The sequence below is a fragment of the Hordeum vulgare genome, chromosome 4H, assembly GCF_904849725.1.
Source record: "Hordeum vulgare subsp. vulgare chromosome 4H, MorexV3_pseudomolecules_assembly, whole genome shotgun sequence".
Lineage (NCBI taxonomy): Eukaryota > Viridiplantae > Streptophyta > Magnoliopsida > Poales > Poaceae > Hordeum > Hordeum vulgare.
The window spans coordinates 271,864,258-271,875,592 of NC_058521.1; positions in this window are offsets into that span (position 1 = coordinate 271,864,258).

Here is an 11,335-nt window from a genome sequence, read left to right on the forward strand (position 1 = left end):
ATAATTAGCTTAGTTAGCTCCAAAATGGTCTATTTAATAAAACATGACCTATACTTAGCTAATTATCCTCGAAATGAGATAATTAGCTACAAAAAGGCATTCTTAGGTAATTTAGCCCAAAGAAGGGGACAAGAGGAGAAGAAAGAGGAAAAATGAAAGGAAGGAAGAAGAAGAAGAAGAGAAGAAGAAGAATAGAAGGAGGAGGATAAGAAGAAGGAGAAGGAGGAGAAGAAGGAGAAGGAGCTCCTCCTTCTCCTTCTTCTTCCTCCTTCTTCCTCCTTCTCCTTGTCCTTCTTCTTTTCTTCTTCTTCTCCTCTTCCTTCTCCTTCTCCTCCTCCTCCTCCTCCTCCTCCTCCTTCTTCTTTTACTTCTTCTTCTCGTCTTGCTTCTTCTCTTTCTCTTCTTCTACGTAGCCTAGACTCATCCAAGAAAGACTAAATTGGCTAATTATCCTACAAAATGACATAATTAGCTTAGTTAGCTCCAAAATGACCTATTTAATAAAAAAATGACCTATAGTTAGCTAAGTTTTCTCCTAAATGACATAATAAGGATTACGTAGCTGCAAGACGACCTATTCCCCTAACTTAGGTATTAAATGGCCTATAGTTAGCCTAGCTGGATACAAAATGGATTAATAAGCATAGTTTGCTCCTGAATGACCTACTTTGCCCAAGTTAGCTCCGAAATGACATATAGTTAGCTAGGCTTCCACGTGAATGACATAATTAGCTTAGTTAGCTTCAACATGGTCTATTTAATAAAACATGACCTATACTTAGCTAATTATCCTCGAAATGACATAATTAGCTCCAAAAAGGAATTCTTAGCTAATTTAGCCCGAAGAAGGGTACAAGAGGAGAAGAAAGAGGAAAAATGAAAGGAAGGAAGAAGAAGAAAAAGAGAATAAGAAGGAGAAGGAGTAAGAAGAAGGAGAAGGAGAAGGAGGAGAAGGAGAAGGAGCTCCTCCTTCTCCCTCTTCTTCCTCCTTCTTCCTCCTTCTCCTTCTCCTTCTTCTTTTCTTCTTCTTCTCCTCTTCCTTCTCCTTCTCCTCCTCCTCCACCTCCTCCCCCTCCTTCTTCTTTTACTTCTTCTTCTCTTCTTGCTTCTTCTCTTTCTCTTCTTCTACGTCGCTTAGACTCATCCAAGAAAGACTAAATTGGCTAATTATCCTACAAAATGACATAATTAGCTTAGTTAGCTCCAAAATGACCTATTTAAAAAAATGACTTATAGTTAGCTAAGTTCTTCCTAAATGACATAATAAGTCTTACGTAGCTGCAGGATGACCTATTCCCCCTAACTTAGGTATTAAATAGCCTATAATTAGCCTAGGTAGCTCCAAAATGGCTTAATAAGCATAGTTTGCTCCGGAATGACCTATTTTACCCAAGTTAGCTCCGAAACGACCTATAGTTAGCTAGGGTTCCACCTAAATGACATAATTAGCTTAGTTAGCTCCGAAATGGTCTATTTAATAAAACATGACCTATAGTTAGCTAATTATCCACGAAATGACATAATTAGCTCCAAAAAGGCATTCTTAGCTAATTTAGCCCGAATAACAGGACACGAGGAGAAGGAAGAGGAAAAATGAAAGGAAGGAAGAAGAAGAAGAAGAGAAGAAGAAGAAGAGAAGGAGGAGAATAAGAAGAAGGACAAGAAGGAGGAGAAGAAGGAGAAGGAGCTCCTCCTTCTCCTTCTTCTTCCTCCTTCCTCCTTCTCCTTCTGCTTCTTCTTTTCTTCTTCTTCTCCTCTTCCTTCTCCTTCTCCTCCTCCTCCTCCTCCTCCTCCTCCTCCTTCTTCTTTCACTTCTTCTTCTCTTCTTGCTTCTTCTCTTTCTCTTCTTCTACGTAGCTTAGACTCATCCAAGAAAGACTAAATTGGCTAATTATCCTACAAAATGACATAATTAGCTTAGTTAGCTCCAACATGACCTACTTAATAAAAAATGACCTATAGTTAGCTATGTTCTCTCCTAAATGACATAATAAGGTTTACGTAGCTGCAAGATGACCTATTCCCCCTAACTTAGGTATTAAATGGCCTATAATTAGCCTAGATAGCTCCAAAATGGCTTAATAAGCATAGTTTGCTCCGGAATGACCTATTTTACCCAAGTTAGCTCCGAAACGACCTATAGTTAGCTAGGCTTCCACCTAAATGACATAATTAGCTTAGTTAGCTCCAAAATGGTCTATTTAATAAAACATGACCTATACTTAGCTAATTATCCTCGAAATGAGATAATTAGCTACAAAAAGGCATTCTTTGCTAATTTAGCCCGAAGAAGGGGACAAGAGGAGAAGAAAGAGGAAAAATGAAAGGAAGGAAGAAGAAGAAGAAGAGAAGAAGAAGAATAGAAGGAGGAGGATAAGAAGAAGGAGGAGGAGAAGAAGGGTAAGGAGCTCCTCCTTCTCCTTCGTCTTCCTCCTTCTCCTTCTCCTTCTTGTTTCTTCTTCTTCTCCTCTTCCTTCTCCTTCTCCTCCTCCTCCTCCTCCTCCTCCTTCTTCTTTTACTTCTTCTTCTCGTCTTGCTTCTTCTCTTTCTCTTCTTCTACGTAGCCTAGACTCATCCAAGAAAGACTAAATTGGCTAATTATCCTACAAAATGACATAATTAGCTTAGTTAGCTCCAAATTGACATATTTAATAAAAAGATGACCTATAGTTAGCTAAGTTTTCTCCTAAATGACATAATAAGGATTACGTAGCTGCAAGGTGACCTATTCCCCCTAACTTAGGTATTAAATGGCCTATAATTAGCCTAGCTAGATAGAAAATGGATTAATAAGCATAGTTTGCTCCTGAATGACCTACTTTGCCCAAGTTAGCTCCGAAATGACATATAGTTAGCTAGGCTTCCACGTGAATCACATAATTAGCTTAGTTAGCTCCAACATGGTCTATTTAATAAAACATGACCTATACTTAGCTAATTATCCTCGAAATGATATAATTAGCTCCAAAAAGGAATTCTTAGCTAATTTAGCCCGAAGAAGGGTACAAGAGGAGAAGAAAGAGGAAAAATGAAAGGAAGGAAGAAGGAGAAAAAGAGAATAAGAAGGAGAAGGAGGAAGAAGAAGGAGAAGGAGAAGGAGGAGAAGGAGAAGGAGCTCCTCCTTCTCCTTCTTCTTCCTCCTTCTTCATCCTTCTCCTTCTCCTTCTTCTTTTCTTCTTCTTCTCCTCTTCCTTCTCCTTCTCCTCCTCCTCCACCTCCTCCCCCTCCTTCTTCTTTTACTTCTTCTTCTCTTCTTGCTTCTTCTCTTTCTCTTCTTCTACGTCGCTTAGACTCATCCAAGAAAGACTAAATTGGCTAATTATCCTACAAAATGACATAATTAGCTTAGTTAGCTCCAAAATGACCTATTTAAAAAAATGACTTATAGTTAGCTAAGTTCTTCCTAAATGACATAATAAGTCTTACGTAGCTGCAGGATGACCTATTCCCCCTAACTTAGGTATTAAATAGCCTATAATTAGCCTAGGTAGCTCCAAAATGGCTTAATAAGCATAGTTTGCTCCGGAATGACCTATTTTACCCAAGTTAGCTCCGAAACGACCTATAGTTAGCTAGGGTTCCACCTAAATGACATAATTAGCTTAGTTAGCTCCGAAATGGTCTATTTAATAAAACATGACCTATAGTTAGCTAATTATCCACGAAATGACATAATTAGCTCCAAAAAGGCATTCTTAGCTAATTTAGCCCGAATAACAGGACACGAGGAGAAGGAAGAGGAAAAATGAAAGGAAGGAAGAAGAAGAAGAAGAGAAGAAGAAGAAGAGAAGGAGGAGAATAAGAAGAAGGACAAGAAGGAGGAGAAGAAGGAGAAGGAGCTCCTCCTTCTCCTTCTTCTTCCTCCTTCCTCCTTCTCCTTCTGCTTCTTCTTTTCTTCTTCTTCTCCTCTTCCTTCTCCTTCTCCTCCTCCTCCTCCTCCTCCTCCTCCTTCTTCTTTCACTTCTTCTTCTCTTCTTGCTTCTTCTCTTTCTCTTCTTCTACGTAGCTTAGACTCATCCAAGAAAGACTAAATTGGCTAATTATCCTACAAAATGACATAATTAGCTTAGTTAGCTCCAACATGACCTACTTAATAAAAAATGACCTATAGTTAGCTATGTTCTCTCCTAAATGACATAAAAAGGTTTACGTAGCTGCAAGATGACCTATTCCCCCTAACTTAGGTATTAAATGGCCTATAATTAGCCTAGATAGCTCCAAAATGGCTTAATAAGCATAGTTTGCTCCGGAATGACCTATTTTACCCAAGTTAGCTCCGAAACGACCTATAGTTAGCTAGGCTTCCACCTAAATGACATAATTAGCTTAGTTAGCTCCAAAATGGTCTATTTAATAAAACATGACCTATACTTAGCTAATTATCCTCGAAATGAGATAATTAGCTACAAAAAGGCATTCTTTGCTAATTTAGCCCGAAGAAGGGGACAAGAGGAGAAGAAAGAGGAAAAATGAAAGGAAGGAAGAAGAAGAAGAAGAGAAGAAGAAGAATAGAAGGAGGAGGATAAGAAGAAGGAGGAGGAGAAGCAGGAGAAGGAGCTCCTCCTTCTCCTTCGTCTTGCTCCTTCTCCTTCTCCTTCTTGTTTCTTCTTCTTCTCCTCTTCCTTCTCCTTCTCCTCCTCCTCCTCCTCCTCCTCCTCCTTCTTCTTTTACTTCTTCTTCTCGTCTTGCTTCTTCTCTTTCTCTTCTTCAACGTAGCCTAGACTCATCCAAGAAAGACTAAATTGGCTAATTATCCTACAAAATGACATAATTAGCTTAGTTAGCTCCAAATTGACATATTTAATAAAAAGATGACCTATAGTTAGCTAAGTTTTCTCCTAAATGACATAATAAGGATTACGTAGCTGCAAGGTGACCTATTCCCCCTAACTTAGGTATTAAATGGCCTATAATTAGCCTAGCTGGATAGAAAATGGATTAATAAGCATAGTTTGCTCCTGAATGACCTACTTTTCCCAAGTTAGCTCCGAAATGACATATAGTTAGCTAGGCTTCCACGTGAATCACATAATTAGCTTAGTTAGCTCCAACATGGTCTATTTAATAAAACATGACCTATACTTAGCTAATTATCCTCGAAATGATATAATTAGCTCCAAAAAGGAATTCTTAGCTAATTTAGCCCGAAGAATGGTACAAGAGGAGAAGAAAGAGGAAAAATGAAAGGAAGGAAGAAGAAGAAAAAGAGAATAAGAAGGAGAAGGAGGAAGAAGAAGGAGAAGGAGAAGGAGGAGAAGGAGAAGGAGCTCCTCCTTCTCCTTCTTCTTCCTCCTTCTTCATCCTTCTCCTTCTCCTTCTTCTTTTCCTCTTCTTCTCCTCTTCCTTCTCCTTCTCCTCCTCCTCCACCTCCTCCCCCTCCTTCTTCTTTTACTTCTTCTTCTCTTCTTGCTTCTTCTCTTTCTCTTCTTCTACGTCGCTTAGACTCATCCAAGAAACACTAAATTGGCTAATTATCCTACAAAATTTCATAATTAGCTTAGTTAGCTCCAAAATGACCTATTTCAAAAAATGACTTATAGTTAGCTAAGTTCTCTCCTAAATGACATAATAAGGCTTACGTAGCTGCAAGATGACCTATTCCCACTAACTTAGGTATTAAATGGCCTATAATTAGCCTAGGTAGCTCCAAAATGGCTTAATAAGCATAGTTTGCTCCGGAATGACCTATTTTACCCAAGTTATCTCCGAAACGACCAATAGTTAGCTAGGGTTCCACCTAAATGACATAATTAGCTTAGTTAGCTCCGAAATGGTCTATTTAATAAAACATGACCTATAGTTAGCTAATTATCCACGAAATGACATAATTAGCTCCAAAAAGGCATTCTTAGCTAATTTAGCCCGAATAACAGGACACGAGGAGAAGGAAGAGGAAAAATGAAAGGAAGGAAGAAGAAGAAGAAGAGAAGAAGAAGAAGAGAAGGAGGAGAATAAGAAGAAGGACAAGAAGGAGGAGAAGAAGGAGAAGGAGCTCCTCCTTCTCCTTCTTCTTCCTCCTTCCTCCTTCTCCTTCTGCTTCTTCTTTTCTTCTTCTTCTCCTCTTCCTTCTCCTTCTCCTCCTCCTCCTCCTCCTCCTCCTCCTCCTTCTTCTTTCACTTCTTCTTCTCTTCTTGCTTCTTCTCTTTCTCTTCTTCTACGTAGCTTAGACTCATCCAAGAAAGACTAAATTGGCTAATTATCCTACAAAATGACATAATTAGCTTAGTTAGCTCCAACATGACCTACTTAATAAAAAATGACCTATAGTTAGCTATGTTCTCTCCTAAATGACATAATAAGGTTTACGTAGCTGCAAGATGACCTATTCCCCCTAACTTAGGTATTAAATGGCCTATAATTAGCCTAGATAGCTCCAAAATGGCTTAATAAGCATAGTTTGCTCCGGAATGACCTATTTTACCCAAGTTAGCTCCGAAACGACCTATAGTTAGCTAGGCTTCCACCTAAATGACATAATTAGCTTAGTTAGCTCCAAAATGGTCTATTTAATAAAACATGACCTATACTTAGCTAAATATCCTCGAAATGAGATAATTAGCTACAAAAAGGCATTCTTAGCTAATTTAGCCCGAAGAAGGGGACAAGAGGAGAAGAAAGAGGAAAAATGAAAGGAAGGAAGAAGAAGAAGAATAGAAGGAGGCGGATAAGAAGAAGGAGGAGGAGAAGAAGGAGAAGGAGCTCCTTCTTCTCCTTCGTCTTCCTCCTTCTTCCTCCTCCTTCTCCTTCTTCTTCCTCCTTCTTCCTCCTTCTCCTTGTCCTTCTTCTTTTCTTCTTCTTCTCCTCTTCCTTCTCCTTCTCCTCCTCCTCCTCCTCCTCCTCCTCCTTCTTCTTTTACTTCTTCTTCTCGTCTTGCTTCTTCTCTTTCTCTTCTTCTACGTAGCCTAGACTCATCCAAGAAAGACTAAATTGGCTAATTATCCTACAAAATGACATAATTAGCTTAGTTAGCTCCAAAATGACCTATTTAATAAAAAAATGACCTATAGTTAGCTAAGTTTTCTCCTAAATGACATAATAAGAATTACGTAGCTGCAAGATGACCTATTCCCCCTAACTTAGGTATTAAATGGCCTATAATTAGCCTAGCTGGATACAAAATGGATTAATAAGCATAGTTTGCTCCTGAATGACCTACTTTGCCCAAGTTAGCTCCGAAATGACATATAGTTAGCTAGGCTTCCACGTGAATGACATAATTAGCTTATTTAGCTCCAACATGGTCTATTTAATAAAACACGACCTATACTTAGCTAATTATCCTCGAAATGACATAATTAGCTCCAAAAAGGAATTCTTAGCTAATTTAGCCCGAAGAAGGGTACAGGAGGAGAAGAAAGGGGAAAAATGAAAGGAAGGAAGAAGAAGAAAAAGAGAATAAGAAGGAGAAGGAGGAAGAAGAAGGAGAAGGAGAAGGAGGAGAAGGAGAAGGAGCTCCTCCTTCTCCTTCTTCTTCCTCCTTTTCATCCTTCTCCTTCTCCTTCTTCTTTTCTTCTTCTTCTCCTCTTCCTTCTCCTTCTCCTCCTCCTCCACCTCCTCCCCTCCTTCTTCTTTTACTTCTTCTTCTCTTCTTGCTTCTTCTCTTTCTCTTCTTCTACGTCGCTTAGACTCATCCAAGAAAGACTAAATTGGCTAATTATCCTACAAAATGACATAATTAGCTTAGTTAGCTCCAAAATGACCTATTTAAAAAAATGACTTATAGTTAGCTAAGTTCTCTCCTAAATGACATTATAAGGCTTACGTAGCTGCAAGATGACCTATTCCCCCTAACTTAGGTATTAAATGGCCAATAATTAGACTAGCTAGATCCAAAATGGCTTAATAAGCATAGTTTGCTCCGGAATGACCTATTTAACCCAAGTTAGCTCTGAAACGACCTATAGTTAGCTAGGCTTCCACCTAAATGACATAATTATCTTAGTTAGCTCCAAAGTGGTCTATTTAATAAAACATGACCTATACTTAGCTAATTATCCTCGAAATGACATAATTAGCTCCAAAATGGCATTCTTAGCTAATTTAGCCCGAAGAAGGGGAAAGAGGAGAAGAAATAGGAAAAATGAAAGGAAGGAAGAAGAAGAAAAAGAGAAGAATAAGGAGATGGATGAAGAAGAAGGAGAAGGAGAAGGAGGAGAGAAGCTCCTTCTCCTTCTTCTCTTCCTTCTTCTCCTTCTTCTTGTCCTTCTTATTTTCTTCTTCTTCTCCTTCTCTTCCTCCTTCTCCTCCTCCTCCTTCTTCTTCTTCTTTTTCTTCTCCTTCTTCTTCTCTTCTTGCTTCTTCTCTTCTTGGTTCTTCTCTTTCTTCTTCTACGTAGGTTATTTTCCCCAACAAAGACATACTTAGCTAGTTATCCTCCAAAATGACATAATTAGCATAGTTAGGTAAAAACATCATAAGAACCTTGGTTGGCTCATTAAAATGACTAATTTAGCTCCAAAATGACATAATAAGGTCATAGTGGAATAATAATCATAGTTGGCTACAAAATGACATATTTTGTCCAAGTTAGCTCTAGAATGAACTATAGTTAGCTAAGTTCTCTCCTAAATGACATAACAAGGCTATGTAGCTCCAAGATGACCTATTCCACCTCACTTAGCTATTAAATGGCCTATACTTAACTAATTTCTCTCCGAAATAACCTATATACTTCCTCATCTAGTATTATTCTTCTAACTTTCTTATTTGTCATTTTGCAGATTACATTCACTTCACGGGAAGCTTGGATTATATTGATGGAATGCTTGAAGATGATTTCTTGTACCATGGCTTCACGGAAGCTTGTATTGAAACTATTGTAGTATATGGATATATATGAAACTTTGTATGCATGTGGATGAAACTGGTGTAATATATGGTTTGGTACGGATGCAACTTTCATAATATGTATGTACTATGGATGAAAGTTATTTTAATATGGTTATGAGTATGGAATGAACTTTATTTATGTCCAATATATATATATATATATATCCTGATTATTGTGAAAAATTATGGATATAATAAGAAATAAATTAAAAAGGGGTTGGTTCCCCCTTTGCCGTCTGCCCCCACATGGCAAAGGGGGGATGGCAGACAGCAAAGAGGGGAGAGAGAGGGGGCTGGTTCCCCTCTTTGCCGTTTGCCCCCACCATGCAAAGGGGGGATGGCAGACGACAAAGAGGTGAGAGACAGGGGCTGGTTCCCCCTCTTTGCCGTCTGCCCCCACACGGCAAAGGGGGGAAACATCCCCCTCTCTCTCCCCTCTTTGCCGTCTGCCGCCACATGGCAAAGGTGGGATGGCAGACGACAAAGAGGAGAGAGAGAGGGGGCTTGTTCCCATCTTTGCGGTCTGCCCCCACATGGAAAAGGGGGGATGGAAGACGGCAAACAGAGGAGGACTATCGTTAACACTTAACGGGGTTGTTGGTGTATGTGTCGTCCCATTTAATTTGCCGTCTGCCCCCTCATGGCAAAGATTCTTTGCCATCCGCTTTAAAAAAGCAGACGGCAAAGAACCTCTTCACCGGATTTTTTTTGCCGTCTACTTTGCCGTGTGCTGACCGACGGCAAAGCCTTTGCCGTTAGTGGTTCCCCCCTTTGCCGTCCGCCATGGCAGACGGCAAATTTCTGAATTTCAGTAGTGTGGGCCCCACTACATAACAGGGTGTGATTATGGTGGTGTTCGAGCCCTGTTGCCTCGTGGTGCACAGGTGGCTTCACTCTCGTGGTTCTTTTCTCCAATATTGCTCATATGATCGAGAGGAAATCAAGAAAAAGTTTCGGGCAATTACGAGAACTTTCATTTTTTCCACCAAAAACAACGCCATGGGAATTCTGCTAAAAACATCATTAGTCTGCGTTAGTTCTAATTAAATCATATAAAGTTCATCAAAGCCATATAAAATTATTGTAAACATGGATAAATATGGCATGGATACTTCACGTAAGTCCTATTTCATGGGATCTCCGATCATATAGGTTGGGTTACTGCCATGGCAACTCATGTGGGTCTCATACCCATCTCCCTCAATCCACTATCTATCACAACACGTGATAGCCCTTTAGTAAAGGGATGTGCCAGATTCTTAGCCGTTTGGGTGTAATGCAACGCTATCACTCCGGAGTTTCTCAAACGTCTGATAGACTTCTATCTCATTCTTATATGTTTGTTGGACTTCGTATTGTCCTTTGAACTCTTCAGTTTAACAATAGCTTCTGATTATCACAGTTCATATGGATAGCCAGAACCGGTTTCTCAACCACAGGTAAGTCCATCAAAAGATCTCGAAGAAATTCTGCTTCGACACGAGAAGTGTCTAATGCTGTTAATTCTGCTTCCATGGTCGATCTCGTTAATATCGTTTGCTTGCAAGACTTCCAGAAACAGTGCCACCTCCAAGAGTAAGTACATACCTAGTAGTGGCCTTCATCTCATCAGCATTAGAATTCCAATGCGCATCACAATACCCTTCAAGTACCGACGGGTATCCCATATAGTGAAGTCCGTGGTTGAAGGTACCTTTCAGGTAACACATAGTTGTTTCAACGGCACTCCAATGTACATCGCCTGGGTTTTCAACAAACCGGCTAAGTTTTCTCACAGCAAACGCGATGTCAGGCCTCGTTGCGCTAGCAAGATACATAAGAGAACCAATAATTTGAGAGAATCTCAATTGATCTGTAGTTGTGCCTTTGAACTTTCGAATCAGCACACTAGGATCATATGATGTTTGAGAAATTGTGATGTCTGAATATCCAAAGAGAATCAAAATCTTCTTAACATAGTGGGATTGCAGAAGTGTAATCCCACCCTCATCATCTCTCAAAATCTTGATGTTCGAGATAACATCAACCACCCCAAGGTCCTTCGTCTCAAAGTTTTGACACAGAAAAGACTTAACCTCCTCAATCACTTTGAGGTTGGTTCCAAATATCAGTATGTCATCAACATACAAGCACAATATAACTCCTTCGCCCCACCATGGCGATAGTATACACATTTTTCAGCTTCATTAACAACGAAGCCAACAGATGTCAAAGTTGTATTAAACATCTCATGCCATTTCATAGGTGCTTGTCTCGGACCATATAAAGATTTCAGCAACTTACACACCTTTCCTTCCGGACCTTCTATCACAAAGCCATTTGGCTGTTGCATATAGATTTCCTCCTTTAGCTCTCCGTTCAGGAAAGCCGTCTTGAGTTCCATTTGATGAACGAGAAGACCATGCGAGGCCGCCAATGAGAGTAGTAGTCAAATAGTGGTCAGTCTAGCCACAGGTGAGTAAGTATGAAAGAAATCTTCTTTTTCTTTCTGGGCATAGCCCTTGGC